Here is a 25,201-nt window from a genome sequence, read left to right on the forward strand (position 1 = left end):
TGAAAAACTTATAGATGCTACGCAGCTTTATTTGTGTATCCATGACTGTGAAATAACAAAGTCACATTTAAGTAAAAATCATCAAGAAAAGTGTTCAGACCCATAGAAACTGTTGATGAAGACTGAAGTATAAAGACAGTCCATGGAAAGGTTTGTCATTTAAAGAGACAAAAGACAATGTTCTTGTTCATTCTTAGTCTTTAGAAGTTCTAAGATACTTTTTTGTCAGCGCTGAGGACAGCAGTGTTTCTGTTTCACAAACTTATACTAACACGCTATTGTCATGATGGGCCTTCCATCAGTGCAGTCTACAAACGGTGCAAGCGAGGCAGGGGCTGAGTCTTTGACATCCTTAGGTCATAAAAAAGAAGAACAACACAGAATTGCTTTGCTGACCCTTTGCTCCCTCAATCCCTGAAATGACCATGAATGTGGTCGAGGGCCAAGTTGGTGTTAAGCTGTTAGTTGGAGCGTCATCTACACCTGAAGCCAGAGCTGTGACGAGTGTGTGTTGAAACTTGAGTTTTCAGTTTGGTCTTTGTTATCAGAATAGATGTGACATCATATGCTTTTACTTCATCTCAATCTGATACACCGAGCGTATCGCAGACGACACATTTGAACAAGTCAACACGTGGTTATCACGATGATTTCACTCACGCTGTCGCAAGACGACGGCAAATCAACGTCTCTGTCGCCAGAGAGGAGAGAGTTGGAAAAACGCCTGCACATAGTTCCATTTTTTGGGCCTGTTTTTACACATTGAAACAAATGTTATTTTAAATTGTTCACACTGTTCAAATTTTAAAATGAACACACAAAATCTACAGTTTTAATTTTACTTCATTTTAAATCGTTAATACACTATTTTAAACTACAGTACATTGTAATAAGTTATTCTGGAAAAATGGGCAAACGCATTTACTCACAGGACATTCATTTATGATTAAAATAAGCACAAAAAAAGTCCAGAAGGACATTGTGAGGCTTAGGTGTTAAAGGGTTAACTAGCATAATGAATGTTGCTGTTGTGAATTATGAATAAAGGGAAAAACAGGACAGAGAGAGTGTTGTGGAACTAGAACAGCATCGTGTAAACTCATTTGATAATATACTGTACATGTATTTAAAAGTTACACACGACAGATTGAATTTGTGATTTGTATTTGTTTCATATTTATGTAAATTGTTAAGTGTAAAAGGTTATCAATGGAACTTTTCACAATCTTATCCTAAAAAAATGATTGCAATTAGAGATGGTCCAAAATTATCGGCCGGAAATGGCCAAAAAAGTCATTTTTGTTTTTTTTAAACACAGAAACAACACGACCCAAACAGGATGTTGTGATGACGCATACAAAAACTGCACCTGTCTATTCTCACTGTCCAAGATCAGTTTGCAACACCAAGAAAACGTTTACAACAAGATGTGAGGATTCAATGCTGGAAAGTGAAAGTGGGCTGCATACAGTACAGATTCTGAACTCACTGTGACATTCACTTCACACCAGAGAACATTCTCTCTCTATGTGCAGTTAACTCATCTGATGCATCTGCGTTATTACACAAAGACATTAGAGACGGACCACAGAGTGAAAACAATGATCCAGGCTGCGTTGGACACGTTGGACACGTTGGACACGGAGAAGCGCACAGTGCTCGTCTGTCTGCACCAGGTGACGGACATTCATCCTCGTTGTCTGATATGTTCGATGAGATCCTCCTAAATATTTTCATAGATTCTTAACTGCTTTATTCTTTGAAGCATGAATATTAATCTATACTACTATAATATAATATAGTGTAATTGCAATGCCTTGACTTTAGTGAGGTAAACACACTCAGTTCCAGCCACAGCAACACAATTAGATTAAAAAAAACAACAATGGTACAGAATTGGCATAATAATTCATTCCAACAATTTTCATTTCAGCGGATCCATAACTGCAATGATGTGTAGTGAATAGTAATATTAACAGGCACCGCAAAGACTAATCAATTATTAACCGATCACAAAATGAATTGGCTCCTTAAATGTGAATATTTTCTGGATTCTTTGCTCAATAAAGAAAAGAAATCATTAAAAAAATATATTCATTTTGGTTTGTGGACGAAACAAGACTTTTGAGAACATCATCATCATTTTGAGGTTTGGAAAACACCAATTTACTAGTACTTGCACTCGTAGTAATCGACTATGAAAAGGATTTTTAGTTGCAGCCCTTGTAAGTAAGTATCAGTTTTAACAGTATTGATCATTTTAAACCAAAAAACATGGTGTGTCATGAAGACGCTGCACATTTGACCTGAGTTGACCTCTGGGTGCAGCCAGATGCTTTGGGACTGAACTGAAATGAACCCGTTAGCCTTCAACCATGCAATTAAACCCTATTTATTGATGGATTTATTGATTTCTGTATTTATCTTCACCATGCTGTGGCTGTGGCATGTGGTGTGAGTGAGTGTTTAACACATACCCTCTATTCCTCATGACTGCCAGAGGTGGTGTTTAGCACCTGGATACACGCACAGATCCAGTATCTATAATGAAACAACAGAGAAACACACATGTTACATCTCTGCTACAAAAGAACCAGTACACAGTACACTATCCTGTCCTGCCTCCACCCGGGTTCTGAATTAGAAACGATCACACCGTGGAAATGTCTGAACAAACCCACTGACTGATTTCAAGCTCACAGCCTGGGGAAGGGGGGTTTGCAAGACAAATGGGATCCAGAGGGAAAAACAGTGAGTTAAAATAGTTAAAATACATCCACAGATGAGAAGAAAACACAGCTTGATGGTGTGAAATTGCTCCTCTCTTCGGTTAATTTGGAGGCAGCTCAGTGATTGTGTGCACGCCTGGTAACAGTGGCCTTAAATCAGCATTTGCCTTTGTTTTATATATATATTTATATAGATATATATATATATATATATATATATATATATATATATATATACATATATATATATATATATATATATATATATGTATATATATAAATATGTATATATATGTGTATAAGTATGTGAATTTAAATATGCTTCCTCTGTGTAATGACATTATTTATGTGATTTTACTTTCAAACATCAATCAATGCAAGTGTCAATGACATGAAAAGACAGCGCGTGAGAGAATCAATGATTTCTCGCCCCACTTGTTAGAGACGATCATTCTTCCTCTGGGAAAAGAAATGTTCAATTATAAAACGCGACACATAAATAATCTGTAAAACCACTTCTTTGTGATTTCCTGCTTCAAATCAGGCTGTACGTTCTCCCGTGTAGAGTTATGTCGTGCAGCTATACCCAATTATGAGAATATGATGACATCAGTTGTGAAGTCAGCGCACAATAGCGATCAATACAGTACGACTCAGCACGTCACATGGGACTGGGAGGTGCTGACCCTGGGGAGGACGTCCAGGAGATTGTTGTGATTGCAGTGCTGGAGGTCAAACCCCACAGGCTGCCACGCCCCCAGGATAAATGTCATTTATCTCTTTAACTGCGTAACCAGAGCAGCTGCACAGAGAGGAAATCCAGTATATCACACAGGAAGAGGGTCACACATGTACAGCAGCATGAAAATATCACTGCTCCTGGAGGACACCAGACTCTGCCAGTCACACACTGAGCCGACGGGGGCATGTGTTTGCCAAGCCTTCCAGAACAAATATTAATTTAATTTATGTAAATATGCACAGGGGTGGGCTCATTTTAATTATTAAAAGGGGGCGGCTGTGTGTGTGTGTGTGTGTGTGTGTGCAACAGATTGCTCTGCTGGTAATTCGGCTGCATCTGACATGTCCTCTCTAATTATTAACAGCAGCGTTGTACACGGGCGAAAACAAGAAGAGAGCAGGGTTATTCCTGTGGCTGCTGGGACAAAACTAAACTAATGACACTCAGTATCAGTATCGGTCTGATATCAGTCAAAATCAATGGATCGGATATGGAAATCCAAAAATCCTACCACCCCATTTAGCAGACGCTTTTATCCAAAGTGACTTACAAAAGTGCATTTAAACATTTGGGTACAAATAAGAGCTAGAAGTAAGTATACGTATAAGTATATATGTTAGCTTCACTGTGCACAGACTGAAACACATGTCAATAAACATCAGCAGCAGCATTTTAGCTGAGTCATGTTTATTTCTGCATTTGTTACACAGAAGGAGGAAATATGTCTTTAAAGTAGCGTGAAGCGGCACAAGGTCTAAAATGACCGTATCGGACTGATATCAGAAGATACTCGAGTTTGTGATATCGCTCTCAGAGACGAAAGAGTGATATCTTAGACAAATGTGACAATAAAGATTTACTGTCTCTCCCATCACATGATCATGTGTCACTTTTCTTTAAGCAAAGCTGGGGCAGGCAACATATTGATCGTATCACTAATCAATAATGCATCAATAGTCAATCAATTTTAGTCTGCTGTCACTCAAGCAGTGTGAGAATATTGCCCATAAGACACATCGACATGTAGACAAGTGGAGCCGGGAATCAAACCCACACGTGTCAGGTTGAAAGATGACTCGCTCTACCACTGAGCCACCGTGGCACCATTGTTTAATGGGACGTTTTGTTCAGTTACAGTTACAAAAACACCGTGTTTGATGAATGAACAACACCTTTTTAATTATATGAAAAGATAAATCTCAGGAATATGGCTTACCAAGCATATAAAACACTCCTTCATGATGACAGAGCACAAACACCTCGTGAAACAATAGTTTTAGTTTGGAAAGTCTTAAAAGATGCAAAAAATCATTTTCATTTTCAAGTGTGGATCCCAAGATGATCACACTCTGTTTCTCTGGGACCAAAAACGCCCACTAATCACTGACAGAAAGTGCTCGAGTGGATCTTCAAGGCAGTTTGTCACAGTACAGATAATTAGTCTGGAGGTGGAAGATGCTTCATATGAGTCTACAATAAAAAAGAAATAGATTTAAGGCGGCGACACAAACCTCTGCAGCCACAGTGGTTCACACTGACAATTAAGTTCAAGGCTTAGAAATAATGTGATGAGATATGAAACAGTGAGCAGCGTTTTCAGGATACTTCTAATAAAGTCTTTTTTTCTTTGGATATTCCCATGGTGATGACCCAAATTATTATGAGGTCACTGCAAAACCTCTAATAGGAATTAAGTGAAATCAAGTCATTGTTTGTCACAGTTGTATTCACGATGAGAAGAAGACTTGTGTAAGCCACATTTAAATCATCCACAGCCGTGTTAAAATATCAGCTGCTCTCAGTTATCTTTTGTCCAGCAACAGCAGCAGTTCACTGGCCTCAGGTCGGAGGTCCACAGGCCACAGGTCGGAGGTCCACAGGCCTCAGGCCGGCGGTCCACAGGCCTCAGGTCGGAGGTCCACCGGCCTCAGGTCGGAGGTCCACCGGCCTCAGGACCACTGGCCTCAGGTCGGAGGTCCACAGGCCTCAGGTCGGAGGTCCACAGGCCTCAGGTCGGAGGTCCACAGGCCTCAGGTCGGAGGTCCACAGGCCTCAGGTCGGCGGTCCACAGGCCTCAGGTCGGCGGTCCACCGGCCTCAGGTCGGAGGTCCACCGGCCTCAGGTCGGCGGTCCACTGGCCTCAGGGCCATTAAAGTCAGGGGTCATACACACGAGAACAAGTCCAGGAGACTCAGAACCTCACTGTGGGTCCTGATTGGATCTTTACAGGATTAGGTAAATTGGACACTCTAAATTGACCATATCCTCCACCCTCATGTGAAGGATAAAGTGGTAGAAAATAGATGGACGGATGGATGATATATTTTTAAGTTGATATCAGTATATTTGTTGTCTCTGCTGCTGCTTGTATAAATATAAACACTGTAGTTCTATAAACATGTCATCACTGACTCAGAACTGTCCTGTCTAAACGTAGAACTTGATACAACTGTTGTGTTTCTGCTCCTAGTCACTCTCTTCCTCACCTCCCTCACCTCCCTCACCTCCCTCACCACACATTTGTGAGTCTGGGTCTGTCAGAGATTTCTTCTTCTGTTAAAAGGGAGTGTTTTCTCTCCACTGATTGAGTGAACTGTTCTCTATGATTGTGTTAATGTTTCTGTCTAACTGTGTACAGTGTCTTGAGATAATGTGCATGTGCTATTATACTATTATACTATTATTAACAGCTCCCATACAGAAAAGAAGCCTTTAAAAAGTCACACAAACACTGATTAGCAGACATTAGTTTCTTGTCTGCAGTGGGAAAGCAGAAGTTTTGGACTTTATAAAGTCATTCAGGTTCATGGAGTCAAAACTCTTTCCCAATCCCACATGTCTCACCATGTCCAGTGTGTCTCCTGCTGCTCCCCCAGTTTTGTGTTTGTTAATTAGTTTTGTGGTAAAATAATTAACAACGACAAATAACATTTGTGTCCATTAGCTCTTATCCTTCCTCTACAGCTGTTGGGATCTCTCTCTCTCTCTCTCTCTCTCTCTCTCTCTCTCTCTCTCTCTCTCTCTCTCTCTCTCTTCTGTTTTTATCAGGCCATTGGAGCCACAGCAAAACTGCTAATGTGTTCATTTATAACATGACCTGGCATCTGGCTAAGAGAGAGAGAGAGAGAGAGAGAGAGAGAGAGAGAGAGAGAAACTGCAGTGTCACCACATGGGTCTACTTTTAGCCCTGTTGCCTCTTGAGTTACTGTGTCGGCGCTGAAACAGCCCCGGGGAGCAGATGTCCACGTGTGTCCAATTGTTTATTAATGGACGAGTCTTGCTGGTATCATCAAAGTTTGATCTGTGTGGCGCCACATGCAGGACCTTGATATCTCAGTTACAGATAGTAAGAATCGACATGGCAACTTAAGACGAAGAATACTGATAACACATCTTTGCTCGCTTACACAAAAAGCTGAAAATCCTGACTTTGACTATATAGTTTGGTTATACTATCTGTGCAATAACTCAAATTCCTATGCATTCAATACTGTATATATACAGTGGACATCTCTCCTGTATATATTGACATTTTTATTTTTACATAAGAGTGCATGTGTTTCCTTATTATGGAGATTTTATATTTTTACCTTTTATTTTTACTTTTGTTTGTTTTAGTTTGTTTTTTTATTATTCTTATATATATTTCTATCCCTCGTTTCATGCTCTTTGAATGGGTGCAGCTGTAACACAAGAATTTCCCTCGGAGATCAATAAAATATTGTGATTCTGGTTCTGGTTCTGATTCTGATTCTGATTCTGGTTTTGGTTTTGGTTCTGATTGATTCTGTTTCTGGTTCTGATTCTGGTTCTGGTTCTGGTTCTGGTTCAGATTCTGGTTCTGATTCTGATTCTGGTTCTGGTTTTTATTCTGGTTCTGGTTCTGATTCTGATTTTGGTTCTGGTTCTGATTATGGTTCTGGTTTTGATTATGATTATGATTATGATTCTGATTCTGATTCTGATTCTGGTTCTGGTTCAGGTTCTGGTTCTGATTCTGATTCTGGTTCTGATTCTGATTTTGGTTCTGGTTCTGGTTCTGATGATGGTTCTGGTTTTGATTCTGATTATGATTCTGGTTCTGATTCTGGTTCTGATTCTGATTCTGGTTCTGGTTCTGATTCTGGTTCTTCTGGTTCTGATTCTGATTCTGATTCTGGTTCTGAAGGTTTGTCAGAATGCGTTCACAAATACAAAACATCAATTCCTATAAGATGAGGATTTAGTAGGATTACAGTCAGGTGTTTGATTGACCAATTATAGCAAACAGATGCTAATCACCATCATCTTTATATGTAGGTTGAAACACAGTCTTTAAGTGAAACAGCTGCATGTAGGAGGAACAGCCAGCCTCTGGTACCAGGGGCTCGTCATGCTGTTTTGAAGAAGCACAAAGAAACATGCAACGCTAGCGACCATAGATGCAGTGGTCGGCCAAGGAAGATTAGTGTGAAAGACACGTGATGGTTACTTCCCTTCCAGCGGTGCCATCACCTCATAAAAAACTGCAACAGTGAAGTAAAGACTTTGTTTTATAACTGAAGTACCAAAATACTTGTTTACTTCCCGTTTCCCACGGTTACACACAGTCACTGGTGTTTATGTTGTGTGATTATCAGCTGTAGTGAGTGACATTTATTGGTTCAAACAACAACATTTTCATTGTGCCTTTTGATATTCATTTCCTGAGATCACTCAGTTGACTTGTGTTATTTGTTATTTAGCTTCATTGATTCAAGTTGTTCAATTGTTACTTTTTATTGACTTAAAGGAACGCTCACACACTGTCTTTTTGTGCCTCTATACTGTGACTGCACAAAATAATTCCTTCAATACTGTTTAATATATTTGATATTAAAGTCAGTCACAGTGAATGTCTAGACTGACTTTAAACTCTTTTCACTGTTTTCAGGGTGGTGAGATTTGATCCAATTCATATTAAATCACATTAAATCACTGCTGTCCCCCAACACTGGTGTCCTTAATGCTGAAAATTACAAGCAGATACAGTATGTCTCCACCGTGCGTCTGATTGTCCCCAAATTTATTCTGCAGGACGACAAGAAGCGTCTCTGAGTGCAAAGAAGAACACGGAGTCCAGATCTCAACATCATCCAGTGTGTCTGGGATTAAAGGATGAGACAGAAGGATTTAAGACTGGCTACATCCACAGATAATCTGATGTTTGGAACAACCTACCTGTGTGTAAGTGTACCTAGAATTATCGAGGGCGGTCACACCAAATACTGATTTGATTTTTAAATGTATATTTAAGTTCACAGTCGTCTGAAGGATGCAATGCATCATGGAACTGAATCAAATCACTGACATGAATCATGTAAACCAGCAAAAATGCAAACTTAATAACAAAAACATGGGACAATTAGACATAAAAGAAGCTGAAAACTCAATAAACACCTGTGGGATGTTGGCAGATGTCTTTCTGTGCTCTGCGTCATGCACCAGCTTATATATAACGATGACTACTATAGAGAAAAGACAGCATGTACTAGATGTAATAACATTTCTGGCTCTGTACATACACTGTTGATTCAAAGGCCTTTAGAGTAATAGTATTTGAACAGGTAGTCAAGGCATCCTTCTTCCATCTACCCTTTTAAAATCAAATCTAATGACTTTTCATTACCTCTAAAACTCTGTACCCAACATGCACCTGTGATGTATAAAAAGCATGGAAACACCCGCTCATATCCCCAGAGCTGTTGAAATGTGGCAATATTCGCGTTGCAGCCCTGAAAACAACCCCCTTGTTGTCCAAATGCCCACAAGCGTCATTTTTTTAAATGCAAGCTGACACATCACTGGTGTCTTGACTTGCTGTGGATACTGATCTGTGCAGCTGTGTGACGTTATCGTGCATTATTTCTTTTAAAAACCGGCAGCTTTTACTCTCCACATCTGCACCTGCACGACTTCCTTCAGGCTGAGGCCCAGTTAACTGTGAAGGACACTCACGTCAGGCGCTCGTACTACGCTGTGTCCATATGTGTTGGTTAATCTTAACATTTACCTTCAGTACAACATGCACGTGACTGATCAACAAAGTCAGTGCTCAGCCAACTGTGAAGGAAACTCATTTTGCCTGCTTGTATCTTCCTGTAAATGAAGAGCTTTTGGCATCAGCCTCATTTCCGTCGACAGCAAAACTGTCACTAAAGTTTTGTCTTTCATTAAAAAAGTTTGAAATTAATTACAATTGCCATTAAAAACGCCGCTCCTGCTCGAAAACTACAGTCATCAAGCAGAAGACAGTGATGTATTATGTGTACCAATGCTTTACAGCGTGGGATCTGTCCCACTTTTAAAGCTTTTTGAAATATTTTCTCTGGGTTCTCCGGTTTCCTCCCACTGTCCACAAACATGTTGTTTGTCTCTGTGTGGCCCTGCGATGAACTACCCCACCTGTCACCCTATGTCTGCTGGGATTGGCACCAGCAACCTCTGCGACCCATGTGGAGGTTATAGCGGTAGAGGATGAATTCATTGGTTGAAATCATTACCAGTACCACTGTCAATATTTGAGGTTATTCTCATTTCACTGTAGAATAATCAGACATTAGCAAATGCTAGTACAGTTTAGGCATGTCAAATTATCGCGATGAATTAATTACAGTCATATTTAGCACGTTGTGTTTTTTAATCGCGTTAATCTATTTTTTAATCACTAACTTTACACCCTAACCCCGGGCAAAAACGCCCCGACGACACCATTAATAAAAGCTGAAGTGATAAGCCTTCTATATAAGAAGGAGTTAGCTTAGCACAGAAGTGCAGCCAAAGCTAACATTAGCAGCGAAGTCGTTAGCAATTTAGCGAGCCATTGAAAAGCTCTTCGCCAATCTTAACTGGAGGAGAACAAGTGAATTTAATGAATTTTAATGAAAATACATCAAGTTAAGGGCTTTTCTCAGCAAGTTTTAGGTGAGATTAAAAAAGAGATTCATTATATAAATTAATTACAGATCATAATTAATTAATCACACCAGCCCATTATTTGAGATATTATTATTTGATCTTTACCATCACGATGGACCAGTGCTCAACATTTTGGGCTCACTTTGCAAAACGTGACTTTTATCACAATTTAAATAACACTTAAACTCTTACAAACTCAGCACTATAAAACATTAAGGTTGGGAATCTTTGTGCCTCACAATTTGATTCAAAGGCACAAACAATTGAAAAGTGGTTATAAAATTGCATCTTAAAGCATTTTTTAAAAAAGCCAAAAAACTGTGTATTCAAATCATTCCATCATTAAATACTCAATGGTCTTTACTTCCATTGGCATTTATTAATAGAAAATAGAACGACAGACTTGGACACCAATAAGAGAAATGACAGAGTTTGTGATGAGCTTCATGTTTTCTCAGTTTTGTGGAAGACTCGTCATCACTCGTCATCACTTGTCATCACGCAGCAACAGGAGCCGTTTGTTTATCCTAAAGTTTAAACTGGGGACAACAGAATATCACTTGTGTCAGTCTGATTCAGTCACTTTAGACATTTGAACCTATGAAGCTGTTCACAACACATGTATGCTGATGCATTCACCACCTACAGCCATTCCAAGCTATTTCAAAAACATCATTTCATTTCAAACATCAATATTCTTCTCCCACATCATGACTCGGCTAAAATGCAGCTGCTGATTTTTATTTATATTTTTACAGTCTGTGCATAGTGAATCATGCAATATATTGTTTTGTATTTTACATTTGTTTACAAGATGTCCGATCCCCATAGCGCCGCACTGATTGGGTTCATGGGACACTCTTAATTGACCGCAGCCACACGGAGCCACATACAGTTTGCTCATAGTGCCAATGACAAGCCCAACTTTTTGTCTGTCTGTCCCTTTGATGACCGGTTCAAGAAGAACCACGACCCAGTCCCATGTGCAGGCCTTTTAAAGACGGGCCAATAAAAGTTGCCCAGTGTCCATCCACACTTGCAGAAGAGTCATTGTGGAGGACAGACAATTACTTAGCGGATTCCATAAAGACTTAAAAGGTTTAACTGATTAATTTGCTCTCGTCTGGCACCTATACGTGGTTTTTACTGTGAGCTCCTTTAAGAATCACAGTCCATTTACTGTATAGATGGAACAAAGACATCCATTTTAATTTAGACTGGAACATTAAAGGACACCAAACCATGAGGCGCAGCAGTGGCTAACACTCAAACACTGCTATAGAAGCAGAAACAATTAGGGTTGGGCGATGTCCCCTAAATTGGCAGTCGATGATGTTTACAGTAAAACATCGTGATGAACGATGATATTGTCGTCAATCTAACAACCAGCACAAGTAATATTGATTTCAGATCAAAAATAATTAGGCTTCAACACTTCTGGTTTTTCAGTGTGTTTTACACCAGATACAAAATAATGTTTTAGTGACTCAGCAGCATTTATCAAGTCTGTAAGAACTTAATGTATAAACGTCTATAATGTCATTATGATGCCAATTATATATATAAAAACATCTTAATCTAAATCTCAATATGAATCGGATATTCAGTCTTATCAGAGTGACCTTTCTGACTCGCAATCAGAAAGTGATGCCAAACTTTAAATTACTCCAAATACTCAGTAACTCTACTCTACTCAAAGGCCTAAAATCGATATTTCATATTAACACTTTGTTTAAAAATGAATTAATTTAGGGAACTTAAATGCTAGAATGCTTTTACTTTGAAACAGGAACAGGAATAGGGTGTGTCCTTTTTTGTGACATATGCGACAAATACAGACGTCATTTTCAACTGTCAATGTTGCTGTGAAACATCATATTATGCTCCACTACTAACTAACTTCTGTTTAAAAGTGCACACATTAGCCATGTATAGAATTTTTTTGGCTATTTTTGCACATTGGAAAATTTAAGATATACAGTATTTCTACAATGTATAAATATAACCCCATGTCTTATTATTATAAAACTACTGTGGACAAACAAACACACACATCATGGACCAGTTTATCAAATGGTGGGCCGCCAGTGGCCTGCGAACCTCAGGTTTGTGACCACTTTGGTATAAAATCATAGTGGAATCTCATGTAAATGGTCCAAGAGAAACATGACAAAATGGATGCACTAATGCACAAACACATTTATCCCATGTTGTCGGCCTGAAACAGAACTCCATAATCAAGGGCAATGACACTGAGGTAGAAACACAGAATGACTGCATTCAGCTGCATTTCTTGTCGTGTTACAGTGGAATAAAAAGCTCCAACTGATTTTTGGCTGTATGAGTAAAAAAGTCCAAATCACACCAAAGTTATTTGTGAGGTCACTCCTCTTTTTCCACAGTGCATAAGAAGCAGCTTTTTTGCAATAAATCTACTGTGCACTGGTTGTAAGTGTAGAGAAAGTATTTAAGATGATAAATAGAAGATGCTGAGCCAGTAGTTTTTAACTTTAGGGCATCGCTATCAAAGCTGATGCAATAGTAGGAGTCGAGGCTAAGGGTAACGTTCTGGACCATCTGTAGCGGTTTCACAGCACAGGTCGGGAAGCCATTTAGGCTGCGTATAATCCCACAGGGCAAACTACTACTACTTTAATCCCTAATGTTACCTTAACGTTAACAAGTTTCCCATTAGCAACAACTTTTTGTTGAACTACTTTAGTAGAAGTTATAAGTGAAGCTCCGTGTGTGTGATCAATTCACTTACCAAATGTCTGCTGATGATGCATTCATGGAAACTCGTAAATTTAACCACTTCTGCACACCAGTCCAGTCCAGTCCACTAAACAAATGCTGCTGCCACTTGAAATACAGTAGATGCTCTAATAATAAGGTAAAGGTCTTTAGGTCATTGGACACAAGTATGGACACATGTATGGACACGTACATTTTTAATCAATGTTATTATGATTATTATTATTGTTGATAAAACATTATGGTGGCTGATGTCATTTTTAAGACACATATTGAAGACAAGAGTCTATTCTCAAGTGTCTTTTTTGATAGAGTTAGAGATTTTAAGAGGGAAAAAAAGACATAATCAGTGTGTGGTGGATGAATTAATGAACACAGACGTTAGAAATCAATAGCTCATCTGCAGCTAAGCCTGGAAGACTCACAGATAATTACAATATGTGTTTAGAACAACTTTGTTCTTCAAAGGGTTGTTTTCAAACTTATCTCAGGTGTGATATTTGCTCTTTCATTTCATTCACGCTGATTTATTTAAAGCTGCACTCTTCAGTTTAGTTTGAACTTCAAACTGATGAAAAGGAACTACTGTATCTCTGCAGTTGAAACAGAATGATCATCTCCCTCTAACATGACCTTCAAACGGGTTGACACTGGCATTTACCTCGATGAGCGCCGTCATTTTACTTTTGCACAGATTTTAAAGATTTTTAACGTCTTCTTTTTTCTAAAATCTCAGACTTTAAGATGTGTTGCATTTGAAGTCGAAGCTCGTTTCTTCAGCTCTGAAACTCGAAGCCGCCATACAGACATTTTTACTTTTACCGTTAATAAACACTTCTGTTATATTCGCTTCACAGTAAATCAGCCGTACTGTTAAATGTTAAAAACAGTAGACACGTTACTACACGTTGTTATCAACGATTACTTTGGAGTTTGGACTTCTCATTTAAGATTTGCTTAACTCAGGGAGTGATGTTACGACTTCTGATGCAAATGGAACGCAGCATGTCAAGACTTTTCCATCTTTTAATAGTGTTTTAAAAATGATTATGTGTTTTAGTCATTTTAGACATTGTTTTATTATTATTCTCATTTATATTTATATCACAAAATACTAATTAATAATGTCATCATTCCTGGACAGTTGGGTAAGCAAATCGAGCGCACCTCCTCTGAGGTCAAAGGTAGAGGCAGTAGAGTGGCTAAAGCTACACGATGGACAGAGATAGCAATTGGCAATGGGTTATTATTCTTAAATTAATTAAAAATAAATACTGCAAAACAACTAAAACTTTATTTTTTCCATCCAAAATTTGAGATATTTAAAATATTTCTAATTAAAATGAATTAAACGTATTTTAGTGGACTTCAGTGCAGACACAAAATGCACATTGCAGAAACAGACTTGTAATTGGAGAAATGTTTAAGTTTTATGGATCATTTCAGATGTTTGAACTGTTATATTTTATTTGGCTGCCACACGAAAACCCGAAAAAAACAAATTGGTTTGGAAAAAGTGAATCTTTAAACAATCCAAGACATTTGTAGCAACAGCTTTGTCACATCCTCTACCATCCCTGTGATAATCCCTGTGATAAACATGAGTGAGTCTGCCCATGTAAACCAGCTCCTGTGTCACGCTGCTGTACATCAGTCATCTATGAGCAGCGTGGCAGCAGCCTGACGTGCTGCAGGAGATCGTCTTGTTCCCTGATATTTAGACCCAGTGAAGCTCATTAAGACTAAGAAGTGATATTTGCCTACTGTTGAAGATTAACGAGCGGCAACTTTAAAGTGCTTTCTAAACAACGGTCTTGAATGGCAGATGAGGCACTTACATGGAAATGCTTGTTAGGACTGGGTTTGAAAATAAAACCTCTGATTCATCTCCTCTGTGTCTGTGGATCCAGACCCTCCTTCCAGGATCTGGATCCTGTCAAGTGTGGATTCGTCGTCCAGATGTTGTGTACATCTGTGCGCGCTGTTATCTGCTGTGAATAATCAATAAATTGACTTAAACTATTGTTGTAGACATAAAAAAGCACAAGTTCAAAGCTCTGTTCATTCACATGAAAGAACAAAGTACTTGTGGTTGACACTCATTTGTGCCTTTGTTTGTTCCTGTATTTCATCACCGTTTCTTTGGCTTCGTTCTTTAACAGCCTGTGTAAAAGATGCACTGAACAGCCGTGCCAACTTTAGCACTGCATGATTTCAAAGAGAATATTTGTACAGTGTAAAGCCCGGCTGGATCCCCCTGCAGCGCAGCGCGTCTGGGGAGTGCCAATTATCTCAGTTTGATTATCTGAACTGAGATGGTGCAACAATCACGCCACACGCAGGCGACGACGAGGTGAAATCAAATCTGCCCTGTGTTGCTGTACAGTGTGTCAGGGCCTGATGATAAGTAGCTGCGGGGGGGGGGAGCTGAGGTCCTGTTGGCAGGCCCCGGGCCCATTTGGCATAACTGCACTCGCTGGTGAGGTGGTGATAACTTTAGATTGCTGAAATCATTAGGCGTGAAGCTCGATAAATGGGACATCAGCAGGAAAGATAAATGGCGGCAGGTAGGTGAGCCAAAGTTGATGCTGGATCTGCCAGATGGATGCAAGCACATCGTCTAAGCATCGTCTAAGACGGCTGACACACCACATCGTCAGCCTGGAAGTTTGATAGAACTTTCTCCAGCTTTTGTTCCACATTTTTCACCAGCAAGGGAAGGACAAATCAAATATAATATATATATATATATATATATATATGCCATCTTAAGTCTACATTTATACATTGGTCGACCAGAACCAAAACCTACATGAATCACGTATGGCTTTAATTTGAAAGGGCGGCCACAGGAAGTGTGGTCACACTGTGTAGTTTGACAGAAGTCGCCTCAGTGTTTCCAGCTGATGCTCTGCTGACTACAAAGTTTATCAAACAGTGTGTCGGGTCAAACTTTGGTTACTTTTTACTTTTTAATGACATTTCTGTTGAGTTCCTGAGTTGAGTGACGACTGATGGTGATGATATTCAGTTAAAGCTGATAAATAACGTCTGTTAAAGGGCAGCAGGCACCTTTGTAAAATACCTTGTTGAGAAACACTTTATAACTTATTGTGGTGGTTTTACAGGTTGATGAAATACTGTGTTGAAAATTAACAAAAACATTCAGTCTACTATCTAGTTGACCTGACATTTGCAGCATTAATTAATGAAATAGGGGTTGATTTTAAGGTTTTGTGTATATCTGTAGTGTAGAACTGTTAAAAAGACCTGGAAAAAAGAAACATTTTAATATTTACATCATTGAAATCTCCAAAAAGACAAATGGCCTCAAATGACAACCAATGGTTGACCAAGAAAATCCTTAGCCTGGGACACCACTTTATCCTCCACATGAGGGTTTCAGAGCCACCAGAACCAATCCCAGTAGACACAGGGCTAAAGGCAGGGTACAATCTGGATTAGTCATCAGTCCACCGCAGGACAAACCCACAAACAATAGTGTCCAATTAAACTCTGCATGTTTCTGGACTGTGGGAGGAATCCAGAGGACCTCAATCCACTCACTCCCTGCACCAAAGTCGCCTGCTGCCTCCTCAGAAAGTCTGTGTCACTCGGGGAAATCTGAACAAATTATTTCAAACATTTCCCTTTGCAGAAGGAGGCGATCAGCAGTAGAACAACAACTCCTGTGTGACATTAAAGTGTTGTTTATTTGGCCAGAGTGGATCACAAACTAACACAAACTTCATTTTCCAGGCAAAAGAGGCTGTCAAACAGGGTCATAAAGCGGGAAACACATTCTCATATTCCCTACAGATTATATAGATTTAAGCGGGCATAGATATTATAAGGTGGGCCTTTTACCTTGTGTCCCCACTGGCAGCCATTTTCTCTTGTGCAGGTGTTGTAGGTGTTGATTATGAGAGGAGGAAGAGGCTGACAGCTGATAGAAGCCTTCATCATGTGTGATGTATGGTTTGTTATTGCCGAGTGGAGACCTTTGCTGCACACATCATAACGGGCTCCTGCCAAGTTACTGACCATGAGAATAATCCTGAGTCAAGTCGGCCTCATGAAATATGGCCATTTTGTTTAAAAATATAGCAGAAAAAACATGAAACTGTTCTTTTTTAACAGAAGCTCATCCGTCCTCAGCGACTCATGCCAGCACTTTATTTACAGATGGGAATTAAAGGGCATCGGCTCATATAATCTCTGTCTCACGGCCTTGATCGTCATGTGTTTGCTTTACGCCGCAGATACAATATTACAGTGGAAGCCCTGTATGTGTCACATCTTAACAGATATGTGTACAACATGCTCCTCAGAATTATAGAGGCACAGACTGGCGTCACATAGATGCAGCAGAGGTTCAACTGAACTGTGCTACAGCACAACAACCAGCCAATCAAAGCCGTTTAGCAAATATTTCTAAGGAAGCTGTCTGCTTTCCTGGCAAGCTCCTGCACAGTTGGCAGAAGGCAGTCGACAATCCATTGTCTGTGTGAGTGACCCTCTACTTCCAGTAGTCATGGGTCCAGAGTCGCTGTGCGTCTGGAATTGTAAGTATCTGACGTTTGTCAGATTATAAACATCAATATAAACGTAAATTACTGTGTCAAATGACAACTCCCAGTCCTCTGAGCTGTCGCTCCAAAACTCAGTAGCCAATCAGCAGGCAGCTTTCTAAGGCCGCCACGGCGCGAAGAACAAGTGTATTTTCAAACAATAAAATACAATATTTTTTAATGATTGAATTGATATTTTATTAGCTTCTTAATAAGTGTTGTCTGCTTCGTGAAAAGTCTTTGAAAATATTGACACAAATCTAATTCCATACAACTCTTGCTACAAAGTTGCTCACAGCAGATCCTGCTTTGTTAAACTCCCAATGCTGCCTCCAGCACCAGGCACCAGTCGGGATAAGTATCAAGAACCGCTATGAATCGGTACCAGTTCCTCACAGGTCTGCTATCAATATTTATGTAATGTAAACCTTACTGCTCCACAACAGAGACCATAATCACATGGTCAGCCAAGGACAAGAATGCACCACAGAGGGTCATTCACACAGTCCAAGGAGCTTACCAGGAAAATCAGATCCACTCTTACAGACCCCTCCCACCCAGCCTATGACCTGTTTGACCCTGTTGCCATCAGGAAAGCACACAGGTCAATCAAAGCCGTGAGCTGTACAATCACTAAACAGACACAAAAACAGGCCCTGATCAGTCACATGTTTTTTCTCATGTTCTTCAGTTATGTTTGTTTATTTATCGAGTGATTTGTTAATTTACTGAGTTTTTCTGACGTGTACTGTCGGCCTGCAACAAGGTTTCTGTTTGTTCAGCTTCTGAAATGTGAATATTTTCTTTGGTCCACGTAACAAAGAAATCACGGACATTGTAACATTTGAGAACATCATTTTGTTTCATGGACAAAAGACTAATAGATTAGTTAGAATAATGATGATGATGATGATGATGTAAATAATAGTTAGTAGCAGCCCTAGTGTATTGTTTGTTTAAGCACCACTTGAGTTTTGCACTGTGTTCATAACAATGGCAATGAAGCGTTCAAGTCAATTCAATCCTGCTTCACTTAAAGAAAGGTTGGGAATCAGAAAATGCAAGTGCAGGTGTTTTTAGCTGTTTCTGCTTCCCAACCATCCCCTAATGATGACAAACATATTGAGCTCATGTGATGATGTGTGACGCTGTCTGTCAGCCATCAGGGCAGACAGACATTTAAACCTTTGGGCTCAAAAATACACTGACCTGTATCATGTAAAAATAGGCAGTTGCTTGTAAACAGGGTAACAATAGACATAGAAAAACTACACTTTCCTCTGTGCATCCTTCAGACACTGATCGAAGACAAGGTGTTACCAGTGTTCTCAGCACCAATAACAGTATCAATAACAGCACTGATCAGTAATAAGCAGCATTGACACTGTGGTATTAACATCAATAAAATACTAATATCTGTGGAAAAAACTTGAATATGCTAAAAGAAGAGAGTTAATTGAACAATAGAGACAGTGAGTGTCTCAGTAACATGGTCAGCTACATTGAAACAAAACAAATGTGTAATTGTAGTCTGGTATATCAACGTTTCCCAATCTTTCTAAATGGGAACTCACATTGCAACCTATATCATGCTTAAGGTAGCAACTCATTCACGGTCATATATAAACAACCCATAGAAGACAACAGAAGAATTATGTTTTGTAAATTAATTACAACTTGTTTAAAAATCTTAAGTTAAAGGTCAGGACAATTGTGCCCATTTGTCTGTGGAAGGTTGAGTCCCAACCTAGTCTTTGCTACATTTGTCTGCACTCTTACAGCTACTCTGTTTTCTGTGTACAAATACCTTTCTGTTAATAGTGTTAAACAAATACTCATTACGCTCATTTTCTTTAAAAGTAAAGGCCATTATGGTGGAAGAAAGCACAATGAGCACAGTGGCCTCAGTTCTCGTCCTCTCGTTGTGTGTCAATGCTCGGCATAATCCAGAGGGAGAGGCTGATTCAGCACCATGGACAGCAGCTATATGCAAAATGGTTTTTATTCTGCTTCTACAAAAAATCATTATCCCAGGAAGCTGATGTACAGGAGACACTTCTAGACTCATACAGCGTTCACAGCAACCTTGCTATTAGGAAGTATAGTTGTGTTCAGTGTAGATTGTATTGTCTTTAAATAACAGAAGCAACGAGTCTGTTCACAGTTTCACTGATACCCTGCAAATGACCCAGTCCGCAGAGTCAGAGCTCGGGAGGAAAGCCTTTAACTGTGCTGCTCAGGTTTCGTTTAAAAAAGAAGTTTATATTCTCATAAAGTATCAGTTTGGGGGAATTTTCCATCCATCCATCCATTTTCTACCATTTCATGAGGGTCGCGGGGGAGTGCTGTGCCAATCTCAGCTGATAGGGGTTGAAAGGCGGGATCACACCCTAGACAGTTCACCAGTCCATCACAGGGACACATAAAGACAAACATCCACACACACTCAATTTAGAGTGTCCAAATTGTCTAATCCGTGGGAACTGTGGGAAACCGGAGATCCTGGAGAAAAGCCACACACACACACAAACACACACACACGGGGAGAACATGGAGAAAGACCCTCGTTCCTGCTGCAACCGAATTTAAATCAGATAAATAAAAAAGCACTCTTGGTCAATGTAAATGCTCTTAAGAGTTTCTTTGTATCTGATCTTAATTATTGTCCCTTCTTTTACTCTTTTTCTCTGTAATTGTGCTGTGAATTGAGTCAATTTTGTTTCATTTCTTTCAATTGTGCGATAATTGTCTTTGACTCATGATTGTCATGGTGATATTGTTACACTGCCTTCTTGAGAGACCTGTCCAAATTGCGTGACGGATTCTATAGAGTGAAAAATGACCACAATCGACTTGTTGTAACTGCTGTTTTATAGAGATGCACCATAAAATCCTAAATTTCCACAACAGACCCAATCAAGTATTTATAAATATAAATGTATTTATTTATTTGCTAACATGTCAAGTGCAGTGAATTACAGAGGTAGCTGCTTTCCCTACTGTTTGTTTGTGTTGATAACCTCACTACTGTTTATTCTGACTAATCCAAAGAAATAATCTGCTGATTAGTCAACTACCAAAATAATCCTTAATCGCAGCCCTAATAGTGAGTCCAGTTTGATGGATGCACATGTTTCCCACAGACATTTGCTGGCAGAAGCTGCATAAGTCAGTAAAGTCACAGGTGGGTTCATTATGTGAAGGTGTTGGCCTCATTAAACCCAAGTCGGATCAGTGGAGTGGAAAATGATCATACCACTGGGACCACTGTGGGTGTTCACGGTGGAGCACATCCATCACGGTGCCAAATAAATAAGTCAATAAATACATAAATGAAGAGATTCTGCTCAGCTTTGAAAAAAACCTCAAACCTTTTATGTTATGTAGCCCACTGTAATCCTGTCACATTATCATACACATACACTACAGCAGATGCCAGCGAGGGGACGGAATATAGAGAGAATATAAGAATAAATATATCTGCTAGCAATATTTTTACACTAGTAATAGGACATTCAGTTTTAATTCGCTTAAATTAAATTAAGCTGTTTTAACTACAGTGATCCTTGTCATTATTTACTACATTTTCTATTTATTACCCTGTTTTTGTGCATCATAAATATGTTTTTATTGTGAAGTACACGTCATTCCATATCAAAACAAGCAATTTGACTTTGCAATGCTTTTATTTTGCCCACCCGCTACTGAACACTTGTGTTTTTCCCCTCTTGACCACACTCTTGACACCGTTTGGCCCCCAGGTCACTTGAGTTTGACACCCCTGCACTACAGCATGGGGTGTATCTACTGATTTTGAAATCACTGGTGTAAACACTAATGTATAAAAAGTGTTGTGCAGACACAAACACATCTTGTATGTTGTCCCAGTCCCAGTAAAAACATCTGTGGTCCAGCAGCGCACGCATGGATGAAGCAGGGACGTGTTATTAAGAGCACAGACTCCCTGCTTACATGAGCATGAAAACACAAACATCAATCTGAGCCACAGTCACTGTCAGGTGAGACACAAATGAACTCGTGAGCTGATATTATTGTATCTGACAGGTTCGTTAACCATGTCATTGTCAATTTGATAACTTGCCAGAGAAACGAGCTGTTGATGACAACCAACGCAGTAGTAAAGCAATCAGAGACAGTGACAGCAAACTACTAAAGATGTGTAGGCAAATGTATGGAGGATACGACGATAGGACACAACATGCTGCCGTCTTTTTCTTGAAATAAACAATCAGAGGTGAAGTCAACATTAATCCCAGGTTTATGCCACATACACGAGTAAAGAACCCCACGTATCAACACTGCTCTTTGTTTTTGCAAGAGATTCAGTACATTTTCATAAACTAAAACAAATGATTGCAACTCATGCTGCTTTGAGTGTGTGGACAGTGGACTGGACTCTGCAGCACTTTACTAATCACATCGTAGAACAACGGGGAAGTGAAACGGAAGCAAGCAACAGTTTTCTGTCCGGTTGTGAACATAAAGCGAGACATAGGAAAGTCTATCTCTCTGCGAGACAAAAAAACACCCTCGTTTTCTTGATGTTTAATATGACTTTTCCTCTTCTTTGCAAGTTTGCATGAGTTTGTTATCTTTCATCCCGATGAACAAGATCTCCTCCCTTTTATGATCTAAGCAACAGCGTCACCATACAAAGACATTTCTGTTGCTACAACTGACCTTTGTTGGTTTGGTTAGATTTTGTTTACATTTTACACACATATGTATCTTAAATGACAAGTTGGTGATTAACCCTTTACCCACATGTTTAAATGCACTTATTGTAAATCGCTTTGGATAAAAGTGTCTGCTAAATGACATGTAATGTAATACAGAGTGATAAGAATGTGCCGTCTAGTGCCTAATACTCTTTTTTTACAGCACAACCTAAAAGCAAGTGGATGAAAAATAATAAAAAAAAGAATTAATTTTTCATTTTCACTAATTAAAAAAACACACCTGAGCAAAAAGAAAAACATTTTTTTTTTCGACTGAATTTGTGAAATTTGAAAATAGGTCAAAGTTCAGAGTTTGTTTGGCTATTTTTTTTAAAATTAAAATTAAAAAACGGTCTTTTGCACAATTAATATATAACTTTTACTCAAGAGGACGAAAAAATGCATTTGTAAAGCCTGAAGATTTGACCTAAAAGACACACCCAGGATGTCCATTTAAGGAGTTTTCTATTATTCCCAGACTATTGTGAGCTGAAGGCAGCAGCAACAACAGTTTCCAGTCAGAAAACGTTGTCTAATGACATCATAAAGTGGCAATAAGATATTATCGAGTTAAGCAGGTGTAGATTTTAAGAGTTTTGTGGAATGGTTCAAATCTTTTTTTTCCACTATGTGTCACTGATGGCAGCCATATATTTAATGAAAGGCAGCCTCCGTGTCTCTCTTGGGGGAAACACTGTGTTTTCAATATCTCATGCAACCACACTTTTAAAAAACCTAAACTATCACAACTTGGCAGAGTGGAATGGTTTTTGACATAACGAGTGGTCTGCAGGACGTTTCAATCCCCAGACGTGCACCACACACTGACTTATGAAGATATGGCAGCTCAAACAGACGATGAGTTGACCTTTTGACCTTTAGCAAGCGGCATCTTCTTGTCTATAAATACATTTCTTTAATCCTTCAGCTGTTTGTTTTCTGCACTGTCTCACAAGGAACACAAGAATAATGATACTATTATAAAACTATTATAAAACATGTGTATTAGATATATTTAGTGGTGAATTATAGCGTGGTGATGAAGTGCAGTGTGTGTGTGTGTGTGTGCTGAGGAAGCTGAGGAGAAGGCTCATTTCGCAGGTGAGAGCAAAGTCAAAAGTGGAGACTCAGCAAAACAGCGCTGAATAACGAGCTTTGTTTCCTTCTGCTGTTGTAATTGCCATCTCTGAGATTTTAAACTATCTAACATGGAAGTAGAGCTTCCCCGAGAGGAGCAGCGTCCGGACAGATCAGCCTCCAGGTGCTTGTGAAAGTCTTCCTCCCCACGTGTGAACAAACAGAACCTGAAACAAACAGCACTTCTTTCTGCAGTGTAATATACAGTATATCCATCTTCTTCTCCTGCTCTCCCTCAGGTCAAGAGTGCAGCGGCAGAGAGTCAGAGATACGACAGCAGAGCTGAACCGTGCAGATAAAACATCTAGGTTACATCCCAGAGGAGGCTCTGTTCTCTGACTTGAAACACATTTCCACCTCATTCCATCCTGTGACAGAAAGACTCAGATGTGCTGTGATGTAGTGCATGAGATTGTGAGGAGAGTAGCTGGTGCTGCGGGGACACAGAGAACCTAACCCACCTGTTTTCTCCAATCTGAACTGTTACCGGTTGCATAACGTTGAATATTTTCCTACTGGAGGTTTCTTTGGTGGAAGGTTGACAGCTTGTTATGGAGGAGACTGACAGTGGAAGGCTTTGGGTTCTCATTGTTCCAGCTCGACTGGCTGTATTTTTTAAAATGAAGTGAGTTATTTGAACATTTCAAGAGAGCACACAGGAAAAGAAGCAACGCTGAAAGTGCTGGCATTTGAAATTGCACTTTCTCACAACTTTATAAACCAAGGCCTCAATTTGTCTCAGCCTCTTGCACTTAAAACTTCTGGAGAGAAAATATTTGGGGGAAAAAGTTGACAAATGTCAAAACAAACCTAATTCTACGTACAGTAGAGCAAAGTGACTCACTTCTGTTCTTCTATTTGGGAATAAACCTAATTTTCACTCAATCTGTGTGCAGTAGGTCTCACATGTAAAGGAACAATTTCAGCTCATCAAATGGAAAACATCAAATTTACAAAGAACAGAAATGTAGAACGTAGAAGATAAGAATTATAACAGAAACTAATCAAAGACAGGCAAATGGAAACGGCATGACATGAGGCTGTGGGTGGTCCACAGTAAAAACACTCCATAGCTTTTCACCCCATCCTGAAGAACCCAGGTCTCTTTTTTTTGAGTGCACAGAAGCATTTGGAATATTTCAAAAGTACATTTAATGTTTTTTTTTAAAGGCAAATTCTATGTAAAGCGCAGCTGAAGCAGCAGGTGAGCAAGTGACATGAACCAGGTGTGTGTGTGTGTGTGTGTGTGATGCAGCAGAGCTCGTATCATCCATCCACACAACTCACTATTGCATGAAAAATGTGATCTTAGCAGGGATGCGCGATATATCCCGATACTAAAATGATACAGTATATACATCCAAACACACCACAGAGACTGCTAGAACTCTGGTAAATACATACTGTAGTAGTTTGTGCTTTTACCCCAGAAATCCATGTTCTCGTGTAGCAGCTTCAAAAGTATTTCAATTTCCTCTTGTCAAGACATCGTCAGGGGAAGAAGCAGAATACAGACACTGCCTGTTATTGAAGGGTGTGATCAAACACTCGTTTATTATTCAATAAACAGATGATTTGTCCTTTTCTTACATA

The 25,201-nt window shown here is 39.4% G+C and overlaps 1 protein-coding gene across 1 annotated transcript in view; it reads right to left on the bottom strand.

Annotated features, from left to right (window-relative positions):
- LOC122783747 (heparan sulfate glucosamine 3-O-sulfotransferase 5) overlaps positions 1–25,201 on the bottom strand; it is a 77,405-nt gene that overhangs the window by 32,755 nt on the left and 19,449 nt on the right. Inside the window, exon 2 of the mRNA XM_044048567.1 lies at positions 2,478–2,541. The gene's annotated coding sequence lies outside the window, so the exon portion shown is untranslated. The remainder of the gene's footprint in view (positions 1–2,477; positions 2,542–25,201) is intronic.

The sequence above is a fragment of the Solea senegalensis genome, linkage group LG17, assembly GCF_019176455.1.
Source record: "Solea senegalensis isolate Sse05_10M linkage group LG17, IFAPA_SoseM_1, whole genome shotgun sequence".
NCBI classification, from domain to species: Eukaryota; Metazoa; Chordata; class Actinopteri; order Pleuronectiformes; family Soleidae; genus Solea; species Solea senegalensis.